The sequence below is a fragment of the Salarias fasciatus genome, chromosome 5 (genome assembly GCF_902148845.1).
Source record: "Salarias fasciatus chromosome 5, fSalaFa1.1, whole genome shotgun sequence".
NCBI classification, from domain to species: domain Eukaryota; kingdom Metazoa; phylum Chordata; class Actinopteri; order Blenniiformes; family Blenniidae; genus Salarias; species Salarias fasciatus.
This window is the reverse complement of record NC_043749.1, coordinates 34134546-34145509: the sequence shown is the minus strand read 5'-3', so window position 1 is coordinate 34145509 and position 10964 is coordinate 34134546. Positions and strand designations below refer to the sequence as shown.

General features: G+C 44.5%; 1 non-coding gene across 1 annotated transcript; it reads right to left on the bottom strand.

Moving 5' to 3' along the window:
• Nucleotides 1-10552: 10552 nt before the first annotated feature.
• On the bottom strand, nt 10553-10624 carry trnah-gug (transfer RNA histidin (anticodon GUG)). Its single transcript has one exon. It is a non-coding gene; the product is annotated as a tRNA-His (tRNA).
• Between the last annotated feature and the right edge of the window lie 340 nt (nt 10625-10964).

The following is a 10964-nucleotide window of genomic DNA, read 5'->3' as shown; positions in this document are numbered from 1 at the left end:
AGTATAAACACTGCATTTAATAGGAAGTGATTAAAAGCAAACATGATTTGAGATGATTAATGTCGTGATTGTTGTGTTTCTGCAAGACGAACCAGCAGCAGGTTGTTAGGTTTAGCACCCGCCCATCACTTTATTCACCAATTAACCTGACGGGAATGTCAGAGTGCCCCGAGGAGACACACACACACACACACACACACACACACACACACACACACACACACACACACACACACACACACACACACACACACACACACACACACCATGAAGACGTCCAGGTTATGTTGATTTTTCATAATGAAAAGCAGGACTTGGTGCTATCTGACTGCTCTTAACTCTCAGTATGAGTTCATAAATCATTCAGTCCAAGTGTTTTCTGGTTTGGAGTGTACCTGAGACACACTCTGAGTTACACCATGAGAACAGCTTTTTGTCCCCTCAGCTTCCTGTTTCCTGCTGGATTGGGCCTGCCAGGTCTGATCCTGTCCCTCTGCTTCTGAGCCAGTGACTGACACCCACAGGTCCAGACCTGACAGAAATTAGATGGTCCGCTGCGGGCAATAAACACCTTGCCAACAATAGTGAGCATCTGTTACCATGGCGACCGTCAGAGTGACCATGACGGCCCCCCGTTCTGGGCGATATGAAGGAATAAGAGTGAGGTAGGGAGCTGACTGCTGCTGAAATGACACTCCAGTTGATGAATCCTCGCCGACTGAGCGCCGCGCTGAGGCTGTTATGACTTTATTCTGGAGAACTAATCACCCGGAGCTGTTCTTCAGACGGACGACGGAACGGCATTCCCGACAGACTCCAGGGAGTCAAACCAACTGCTTTCTGTCTGCACTGCTGAAGCCAGGAGGAGCAATTATCTCCAGCAGAAATCACATTTCCCTTCACACACACTCACCAGATCATTTCCCGCCGAGTGTGGCTGACTGTTTAGAGTCATTTGGCCACTGGACTGGAGGCTTTACTCATTCCCTGTTATGAAATTATTATTGTTACAAGATGCAGCAGTTTAATTTATTTAGAATCTGCTGGTGTTTAAGTTCAGACGTGGCTGCTGTGTGTTCGGTCTTTATTGTTGTTTCTTCACTTTGGTTCTTAGTCTTTTAGGAGCAAAACTCCCAAAGTGAGTCCGTCCATTCATTCTGCCTTCACTTCATTCCAGCTGGGCTGTGGAGGACATCCAATCCTGCTGCATCTGCTCCTGCATGGCGGCGCCAGCCACTGCTCCACTCTGCTGCTCCCTCCTGTTCAGCACTTATTGATCAGATCTGCAGGATTTGGACTCAGACTCATTGCCGGCCAGTTAAAAATAATCTTCTTGTAAACTTGTAAATGTTTTGTAAAGTCTGTCAATACAAATCACAGTATATTCATTATTTTGCTCTTCTATACAGTACATGTGAAAATATTCATCAAAGTACATTTCCAACAACGATGTTGTAGACCATGGTTTGAATGATTTTATAGAAACTGGAGAGAGCTTCATCATAAGAGAGACTGAAAACAAAGTGAGCTTTGAATAGTCCAAAAGCAGCCAGTGATGTCAGAGCGCTGCATGAGAGAGCTTTCTGGTCCACAATGATGAAGAATTTTTGGATGTTCCTCTTTTGCTCATCAACGCAGAGGAGGAAGAGCTGTGTGGCACCAATTTTCTCCTGGAATGTCGTGAGGCTGGCTCCTTGCTGTAGGTAGAATGACACAAATGCATGTACACAGTACAGCTAGCAGAACATACCAGATGAGTAGAGTTCATTTTTATTGGGATAAATTTAGTTTGCTTAATAGTCAGTTTGAGCCAGTATCACTTAAAGCACATATACCTTAACACAAGACGTGTCGGGAGAGGATATTGCAGCATCCGTTTCTGAGGAGAACCTAAGACATGGAGAGGTTGTGGTTATTTATTTATTCATTTTTATTATACAGGTCACCTACATTTGCAGTTGCTACAGTAAAAATCATTCATAACTATAAATGCACATAAAATGAATGCAAATAAAGTACAAAAAAGGCAGTACATCAACAATCAAATTAAATAAAAAACTGCCTTACATTTTAATTTATATTGTAACTTGAACTTCATGAATAACAGGGCGAATTCTGATGGAAACTGAAGATACATGGAGAAAACCACTAACAAATCAACGTCGGAAGGCCACTTCTCTCTGTTTAAATGTAGTTTGGTGAATCTAAGAGACAGGCCTTATTTTAAATGTGAATTGTATGAAATAAAGTGGATGACATCGTCTGACCGATTAAAAGAGTAAGCGCCATCAACACATCATGCTCCGGTCTTAGCATCAGCTATGACTCATTCGCAAGAAAGTCCAGGCTTTCAGGACACCGAGCGCTCGCTCGTGGTTGGCGGTCACCATGTTCAGACTGCTGGGTTTTCATCCCACGAGGTTTAGCTTTAGCTACTGCTGAAACGAGCTCCCGACACCGCTCAGTTCATGTTAGCTTGCTTCTCTGCATAAACAGCACAGCAGGAAAAGTGTCTCAAACCTTTATCTCAACAGACACAATCTTTAAGAACAAACATAAAGCTTTAGCGAACTGTGGAGGCTAACGAAGAAACATCACACTGACAGGACAGTGTAGCAGTGGCTGCGCCTTTAAAAACAGATGATGTGCCAGAGAGGGGACGACATTTCAAAACATAACGTTGTCAGAAGTTTTATTTACTTACCGAATAATGTGGACTTAAAATGGAGTAATCCGCAGATTTCCAAGAGCTCTTCAGTCCGTGTCTGACCGCTGTAGCTGCTGCTGGCACAGTGGGGGCACCCTGGGGGGCGGGGCCAATTAATTAACACCTGAAGTGTCATGTGCAGGTTTGGAGTTTGGAGTTAATTGGTTCAGAGTTGATGTTAGTGCAATAACACTGACAGATTTGATTTGAAAACACTTAGCTTTGACTCTTTGTTTTGGCACCAACGTTTTGTACACTTGGAGTTAAATATAACTGATCTGACTCTAGTCAGAGTAGAATTAACTCTGCTTTTCCTAAGATTTCATTTACACCGAAAATATAACTCCCCTCAATTTGCTGTGTACCACTATTTTTTTAATTTGTGTCAAATTAAACCTCATATAATACAACAGAAGTGTCCCAGATCTCGAGCGGGTCTGGTCCAAACCGTCGGCTCGGAGAGTCGGTGAACTGTCTGCATCGCAGCACTGTGGCAGGGCCATGGATCCGTTTGGCACCTGTCCTCCTCTCTGGAGTGGATGGAGTTCTGGACATAAATGTGTCCGGATGTTAAAGAAGCGTCCTGGGCAGACACCAAGTCATTGGAGTGTGTTTGTCCAGCCAACAAACTGCAGTCTGCACACATTACTGACATCTGCTGCTGACGCCCCACATTTTCCACTCAATGATAACAAATACAGCAGACTGGAGATGTTCTTGACATATTAATCTATCTGCAACATGATTTTATGATATCCAAAAAAAGAGGTTCAGCAGTAACCAGCAGTGAGATTTTGGCAGCTGTCATGAAAACAACAACAAAAACACCAGTTGAGCTGATCGGGTCAATTTACACAGCCCTGGCAACGATTCCAGTGTAAATGCAAGTTTTTTGTAGCATTATTGGTGAAAGTGTGTGTGCATGATTGTGTGATAAACTGCTCACCTCCACCTGTCAGCTGGATTCACCATCATTTACACTGAATGTCCTCCACTGAGGACGGACAGAAGGAAAGCTCATGTTTAAAACAAATGATTTTAGCCAAGTTCTGCTATGTTGCTTCATGTAAACAAGGAAAATAAAAGCTATTATTTATGTGAATTAAAATCCCATGTGTACAAGTATGAAATTATAGTGAAGACAGAACATCAGTCAGCGTTAACTACCAGTGTCCATAATCCATCCTGGGTGTAAACACAGCAAAAGACTGGGCAAAGGAGAGCTGGGTTTATTTAAACAACCAAACCCTATTAAAAACCACATGAAAGTCTAGCCTTGGGCATTTGAAACGGCCATTAAGGGGCCTTGCGTGCAGATTTGCTTCATAATAAATGAGGCTGCAGGCACAAGGCAGCACTGTACTGCTTTCCAGTCGGCCAATTCGCCATATTTAAAACTCTTGCTATTGATGTCAGTGAAATTACAAAATATTCCTAGAGAATGACATTATTCTGTTCAGCCTTGCACACTGTCAGAATCCTGGGGTTCAGAGAGCGTGCCCAGCATGCCCCTGTGCGTCCGGTGGGAGCTCCGACCACTGCCGGGCAGCACAGTGGGCCTGGCGGTGGCGGGAGAGAGAGGCAGACCCCACAGCATGGCCATCAGCGAGCTGTCACAGCGAGCACGCTCACTCCTCTATCCTCTATCCACCACACAGCTGACAGCTGCTCCCACGACTCCAGGACTCCGGACTGGACCGCAGGGGGGAGTGGAGCGCAATGCAAAGAGACACCAAGCTTTTCTTGAGAGAGGAGATCAGAAAGTGTTCTTGATGGTGGACACAGACTGAAAACACATGGTGAGTGATTTTTTTATGTTCCTGAGGCACAACAAAAATAGCAGAACACAGTTTTTAAAGAAGTCCTTCAGACTACATGTCTTATGTGGTGTTTTCCAATCAAGGCTTACTTCTGTTGTTTTGGTGAAAACAGGATGATAACGCCATGGTAGAAAGAAGAACAAGACAAATAACAGGTTAGCTAAACATGTACTTGATTGTTTTTGTTGAAAAGATCAGTGCTGGAATGCTGACTTCAGTTTTGAAATGACTAAATGAAAAGAACTGTATTGGTTTGAAGTCAGATCAATGAAAAAGACTGAAGAGCATCATGACAGCAAAGTACAGTGAGAAGTGATTGTGTGAAAGATTCATCCATCCATCCATCCATCCATCATCCATCATACATCCATCCATCTATCCATTCATCCATCCATCCATCCATCCATCCATCATACATCCATCATCCATCCATCCAGCTATCAATCATTCATCCATTCATCCATTCATATATTCATCCATCCATCCATCCATCCATTGATAGTACATCTGTTCGTCCCTCCTTCTATATCATCCATCCATCCATTCTTCCATTCATCCATCAATTTGTCCAGCCATCCATCAATCATCCATCGATTCATCAATCATCCATTTGTCCATCCATCCATCCTTCCATCCATCCTTCCATCAATCATCCATCCATCCTTCCATCCATCCACTCCCTGTGATGGACTGCACCTTGTCCTCTCTGGTACAGGTATATTCTGACTTCCGGTGCCCATTAACAGGAAAATACTACCTAGAATATGGAAAAGTGTACTTTGATAAAAACCATTTAATCTCCTACTGTTAAACATTACTATAAATAATACAGTAGAACAAGCTGAATAGCTCCAGGCTGGTGAAGAGGGCTCAGCAGAGGACGTTCCTCAGACACTTTACAGGAGAACCGAGGGAGAACTCTCTACCAGGGCTGCACGGCATGGCTCAACAGCACTACAGCAGAGGACAGGAAGCACCTGTCACAGGTGTGGAGATGAGGAGGGAGATGAGTTGGAGGAAGCCAACCTTCATGTTCAGTCATGTTGACCACGTCTTGTTTTGGTCAGGCAGTGATGGAGGGCTGCGCGCCACCGGACTCAGGTCCTGACTGTAATCTCTCTCCAGCTCTTAAAAAGTATCAGTAAGTCGTGACAGTGAGACATGACCTACGAAAGGAGCTATTTTAGAAAACAGACATAATTCATTTTTATTATTCTGTTATAATTATTTCCTATGGTGACATTTAAAAATGTCTTCGGGGAGGAAAAAACCTATTAGAACCTGTTAAAGTTACATCAGTTTTTTGGCATTAAGAATTTTCCCACTGAGAAACAGGTATTCCAAGCTGGGTTCACTCAGGTTTGGTCTGGTATAACTGCTCTCACAGGACTGTTAAATTAGAGTCAGAATATTTCAATCAGCCCAGGGGAAAATACTTTCAATAAGTCTTCTGTGTAAAAGAGGAATAATTAAAAAAAATAAATAAAAACGCACTGCTCAAAAGAATGAAGGGAAAGCTTAAACAACATATCATAGTGCAGAGTCATCATACCTCTAATTAACCTGTCGCGCTTGGAAGCAGCACTGGTTGTGAATCAATTTGAATCAATGTGAATCGCAGGAGTGTGTCCAGAGCCAGGAGGAGGCCAGGAGGCGTGGAGGGGGGTGAAGGAAGACAGCGACCCAGGAGGAGCACTGGTAGAGCAGGATTTCCTCCAGCAGGACACCAGCATGCACGCTTCTGCTCACACGGTCAGGAACAGACTCCGTGGCGGTGGCAGGAGGGCCTGTGGAAGCCAGCTTCCAACTTTGATCTACAGCGATCATTTTTGTTCTCACTGTTCCATTACGGAATGAAAAAAGACTTTCATCTGGAATATTTCACTGATTGAGATCTAGGTTGTTATTTTAGTGCTTTAGCAGTTTATCACAATATTTTTTTTCCTTTCCATGCACTGATAACTATGTTTATTGAGTGTGTGACACACAGACTGGGTTAAGAAAGTCCTTTAGGCGCAGACAGCCTATACTTCCTTGGCGCTGTACTACATTTAGGAGTGATGAGCTGCTGGCTGAAGATGCTCCTGTGCTTCATCAGAACATCGTGGAACGACAGCATGATCCTCGGGTCTGAACCTGACGCCACATATTCCACCTTCACCCGTCTTCCTGATCAGCTTGTCGAGTCTTTTGACTTGTGCGCCTCTTAGTCTGTCGCCATAAAAGTAAACAGGCCAGCACACAGCATATCACAGCAGACATTAAAGAACCACGACCTCCTCGGCAAAGGAAGGAGGGATATTTCTTCCAGCGTCCTGTGAAATATAACATTTAAAATTTGGAAGTATGGATGCTGTTATTAAATCCAGAAGCTATTCGATGGCTTCTCATCAATTTAGACCAACACAGGAGTTTCAGCTGAGGAATCGTGGCACTGTGGAAAAAACTCTGATTGAACCAGCAGTAGCAGGAATGTGAACAGATTTTCCTCAATGAGTTCCCGCTGGTAACAATGATTTACAAGCTTGTGACAAAATGGTAAATTCACTTTTTCAGTGCATTTCTCTGTCTGAGTCGCAGCCTCAGTGTGATCAATCAATGGCGCTGGCTGCCCCGCAAGGTGCCTGCGCGCCATTCGGAGCAATCGAGGGTTCAGCACAGAAACACTTATATCCACAGACAGAATGTGGCGAGATCGTGATCAAGCCACCCACGTCGGGTCTGCCAAACACTCCGTCCTCCCAGCTGAGCCACAGCCATCCCCCAATGTTGCACATGGTCTCTCAATTCTGACGTTCCTGCCGTCGGTTGTTATTTTACGCTCCATCATGTAAACAAAATGAATCAGGACCTGATGTTTTTTTGGTTGCCATTTCCATTGGCGTTATTTTGTACATTACATTGGAACAATATGTGCACTTCCTCCATCCATTCATCTCGTGTATCAAGCTTTAATCAGTTCAGGGTGTCAGGGGCTGGACTTTGAACACAAAACTGTTTTGTCTCCTTCAGCAAATATTGAAATGTGAAATATTCTAGTGCTGTCAGTTTTAATCGCATTGATCACAATTTAATTGCATTGATCGCAATTAATCGTGATTAATTCATAGAGAACTGTCAACAATTAACTTTTTCAAAGTTGAGATTAATTGCAATGAAGAATCTAATCCTCATAAATCAGTCCCAATGTCAGGAAAAAACACTATTGTCCTCTAGTTCTTTTCTTTGACCCAATTGGCAGACCTCAATGGATTAATCGCGATTAAAATTGACAGCACTAAAATATTCATACACAAATTGTGGTCTTTTCCTGTCTCTTGGAGTGGATGAGCCAGTGGTGGGACGATGTGTAACAGAAATTCACTTATAGAGCTCTGGGAATTTTAACTTTCAAAACTGCCTTCAGATAATGCAACATCTACATTGTGAAGAAACGATTTCTCAGTAAAATGAAACTTAATAGAGAAAAACACTCCAAAGTTTATCAGAGCAGCGGTAAGCAGGTCAGCCGGGAGTCACGCCGCCGCCTGACGGTGACAGGAGCCCGTAGGAAAACGACCTGCTGTGTGCGTGTGTGGAATTTGTGTTTAAGGTTTGTGGAGCGATAAGGCTTAGGTGCAGCGAAGGCCCGGAGGACGCCTCATGGTGAAAATCGATCAGGGCAAACAATGAGCAGCCAGGTGAGACTTCCCAGTGCCGCCGGTGGAAACGCTCCGGCGTGCGGCGTGGCTCGCTGATAACCGACTCCCCGCTCCATTCATCAGTCACTGACCACTCTGCGCCGGGCGCCACGCTGTGATGGATTGTGTTTATGTTTTGAGCCCGCTGTGTGACTGATGATGTGAGATGGGCATTCGCGGCTCTGTGGACCAGTGTGGCGCTCTGCTCTCCGCACGCTGCATGCAGATGAAGCCGTGCACGTCGACGTTCAGACGAGTTCATGATGTCTGTTTGATGAAGTCTCAGGTGAACACTCCAGTCTGGGTTCTGGTTCCGACCAGGTGGAAGCTATCTTTGTGTTCCGTGCAGCCACGTCCAGGGAGGAGCGGCCGCCTGGGCGGCTGAAGCAGACGTCTTGTTATTCCGCTGTCGGGGAGCGAACGCTCCGCCCTGGTCATGTGTGGTGGGTTTTAAACTGCCACATTCACACAGAGACCGCTGCCATGCAGCATGCACACACACTACTGGACCATCCTGGCTTCAGCGTCTTTCCCAGATCAGTTAAAGAGACGGTCCGGGGCTGGGAGCAGATCACCAGACACTGGGGTGAAAGGTCACCTTCTCTGCTGACTCAGCAAACCCTGTCTAGTCATAGCTTGTTTTTTCCTGGTCATGTCGGTAGAGTTCGATTAATGCTGTTCCATTTAGATCCTTGTGCTGTCACTTTTTTCTAACTGGGAGCAGTTGTCCGTATAATTCTGACCACATGCATCTGAATACAAGGAATAAAGTTTGCTTTTTGTAGTTTAAATGTGAGGATGAGGCAGAATTCAGTGTTAAAGTGGGAGGAGTAGCAGTTGATGTTTTTATAATGGATACAGAGGATAGTCTTGTGAACTCCGGTCTTTAAACCAATGTAACCAAAATAATCAGCAGCACCTGTTTCTGATCTGCACTGACAGAACCGATTAACCTCTCTCCAATGACTTTTCTCTCTTTTTATGAGCATATTTATTTTACTGTTCAGTCTCACCTGTTTGTTTCTGATTCTGTTGTTTGTCCCTGCAGTAATTTGATTTTATTTCAGAGACTTCTGTTGAATGTGGCCATTGTTCTAATTTAGCGTTGTTCAGTTTTATTGCCTCTACTTTGAAAACATTTACTTCAGAAAAGTCCAGTATGATAAAAGAGAAAGATGTTTTTAACTTGGAAAATCAATAATACAATACAATTTTACCCAGTAAAGTAAAATACAAACTCCACTGTATTATCCAGATGTGTTTAAATATTGGAAAGTGACATCAATGAAGGCGGATTTCGCTCTCCATTAGTCCATATTCACCCAAGCTGAGTCAAACACTAAACTGAACAGGCACAGCGTGAAACCAGAGGGAGGAAGTTCATACCACTGTGAGAAAAGGCTCCATGATGGAGCTGAATACTCATGAGCAGTCAGAAAATGGAGCTTAATGAATCTGCTTTCCGGAGTGAGAATATTAATTTTTCCGTCCATCTCTTTACCCTCCCCAACTGGCTCATGTGAGTCCCCACGCTCGGCCGACAGTGCCCCTCATTATTGTGAGTTCAGGAAGTCAGGGAGAAGGTCTCCGGTTGCAGCCAAGGTTTCTCTTGATGTGAAGGGAATGTTCCCTCCAATTATGTATTTGCCCCCATACTAATGTCGCTGAACCTTTGGTGAATTTATGATGCTGCTTTCTTACACAACCTGTTGGAACCCAGACTTCAAGCTTTGATGTTGCTTTGGATCCGTTTCCTGGATGGAGTCAAGCATAACACACTTTCCTGAGCTTCCCTTTTTGGTTGGATTCATTAAAGCAAATATTTGATAATGGTGATATGTACAAAAAAATGGGGGCTGGTTCATGGCTGGACACATACTACAAAAATGCGAAATGTGAATATATCTATATATCTCTAAATGATCAGCTGTACAGTTAAGGTGCCTGACAACCCCTGACCTGTAGTCAGACACGTCGTCCATCCCATAACTAACCCTCTGTTGAGAAAGGCGTTCTCTCAAAAGCCAAATAGAATAAATATGGCACCAACGTGAAGGTTGCAGAGACTGTTTCTATCATGCAGTGCATACATATGACAGTCTGTTTGACAGTCAATCAAGCTCCCATGACCTGGACTCGAACCCGAGACTTTCCACGGGGGCTTTTCCTTGTTCATGTGGATCTGAACTTCCCAGGTTTTCGAAAAGTGCAAAGGGAAGCGGAGCACTTCAGCTTGCCGGCTCGGGTCATGTGGACCCGGACGGTCCCGGAGATTTCACTCGGGAGGCTGACACAGTCTGTACTTTCAGGGCTTTCAACGCCCGCCGGAAGACTTGACTAACGACTGCCGTGACCCGGACTCGAACCGGGGTTGCTGCGGCCACAACGCAGAGTACTGACCTCTATACGATCACGGCCACAGTGATGAGTGGTGCTTTCAGTGTCTAAGCTTATCTTTGCTGACAGTGCTGGCCATCACCTTCAGCTGGACCATGTCTCCATGAAATCCATTGTCAGTTCTGTCATGTGATTTGCTGATTGGCCTTTGAGCTACTTCAGCCAGTGCTGTGTCCGTGACGTTAAGTGTCAACTCCGCTTGAGTATTTTTGACTGCACGCATTGTTGTTCCTGGAATTCAAAGTAACACAAGTCAGACACTGTGCCGGGGAGGCTGTTGAAACTTTGGAGTTGTCGCAGAACGAGACTTCTAGATCTTGTGGACAGCGGAGATCAAACAAGCCAGTGAGATTTCTGGAT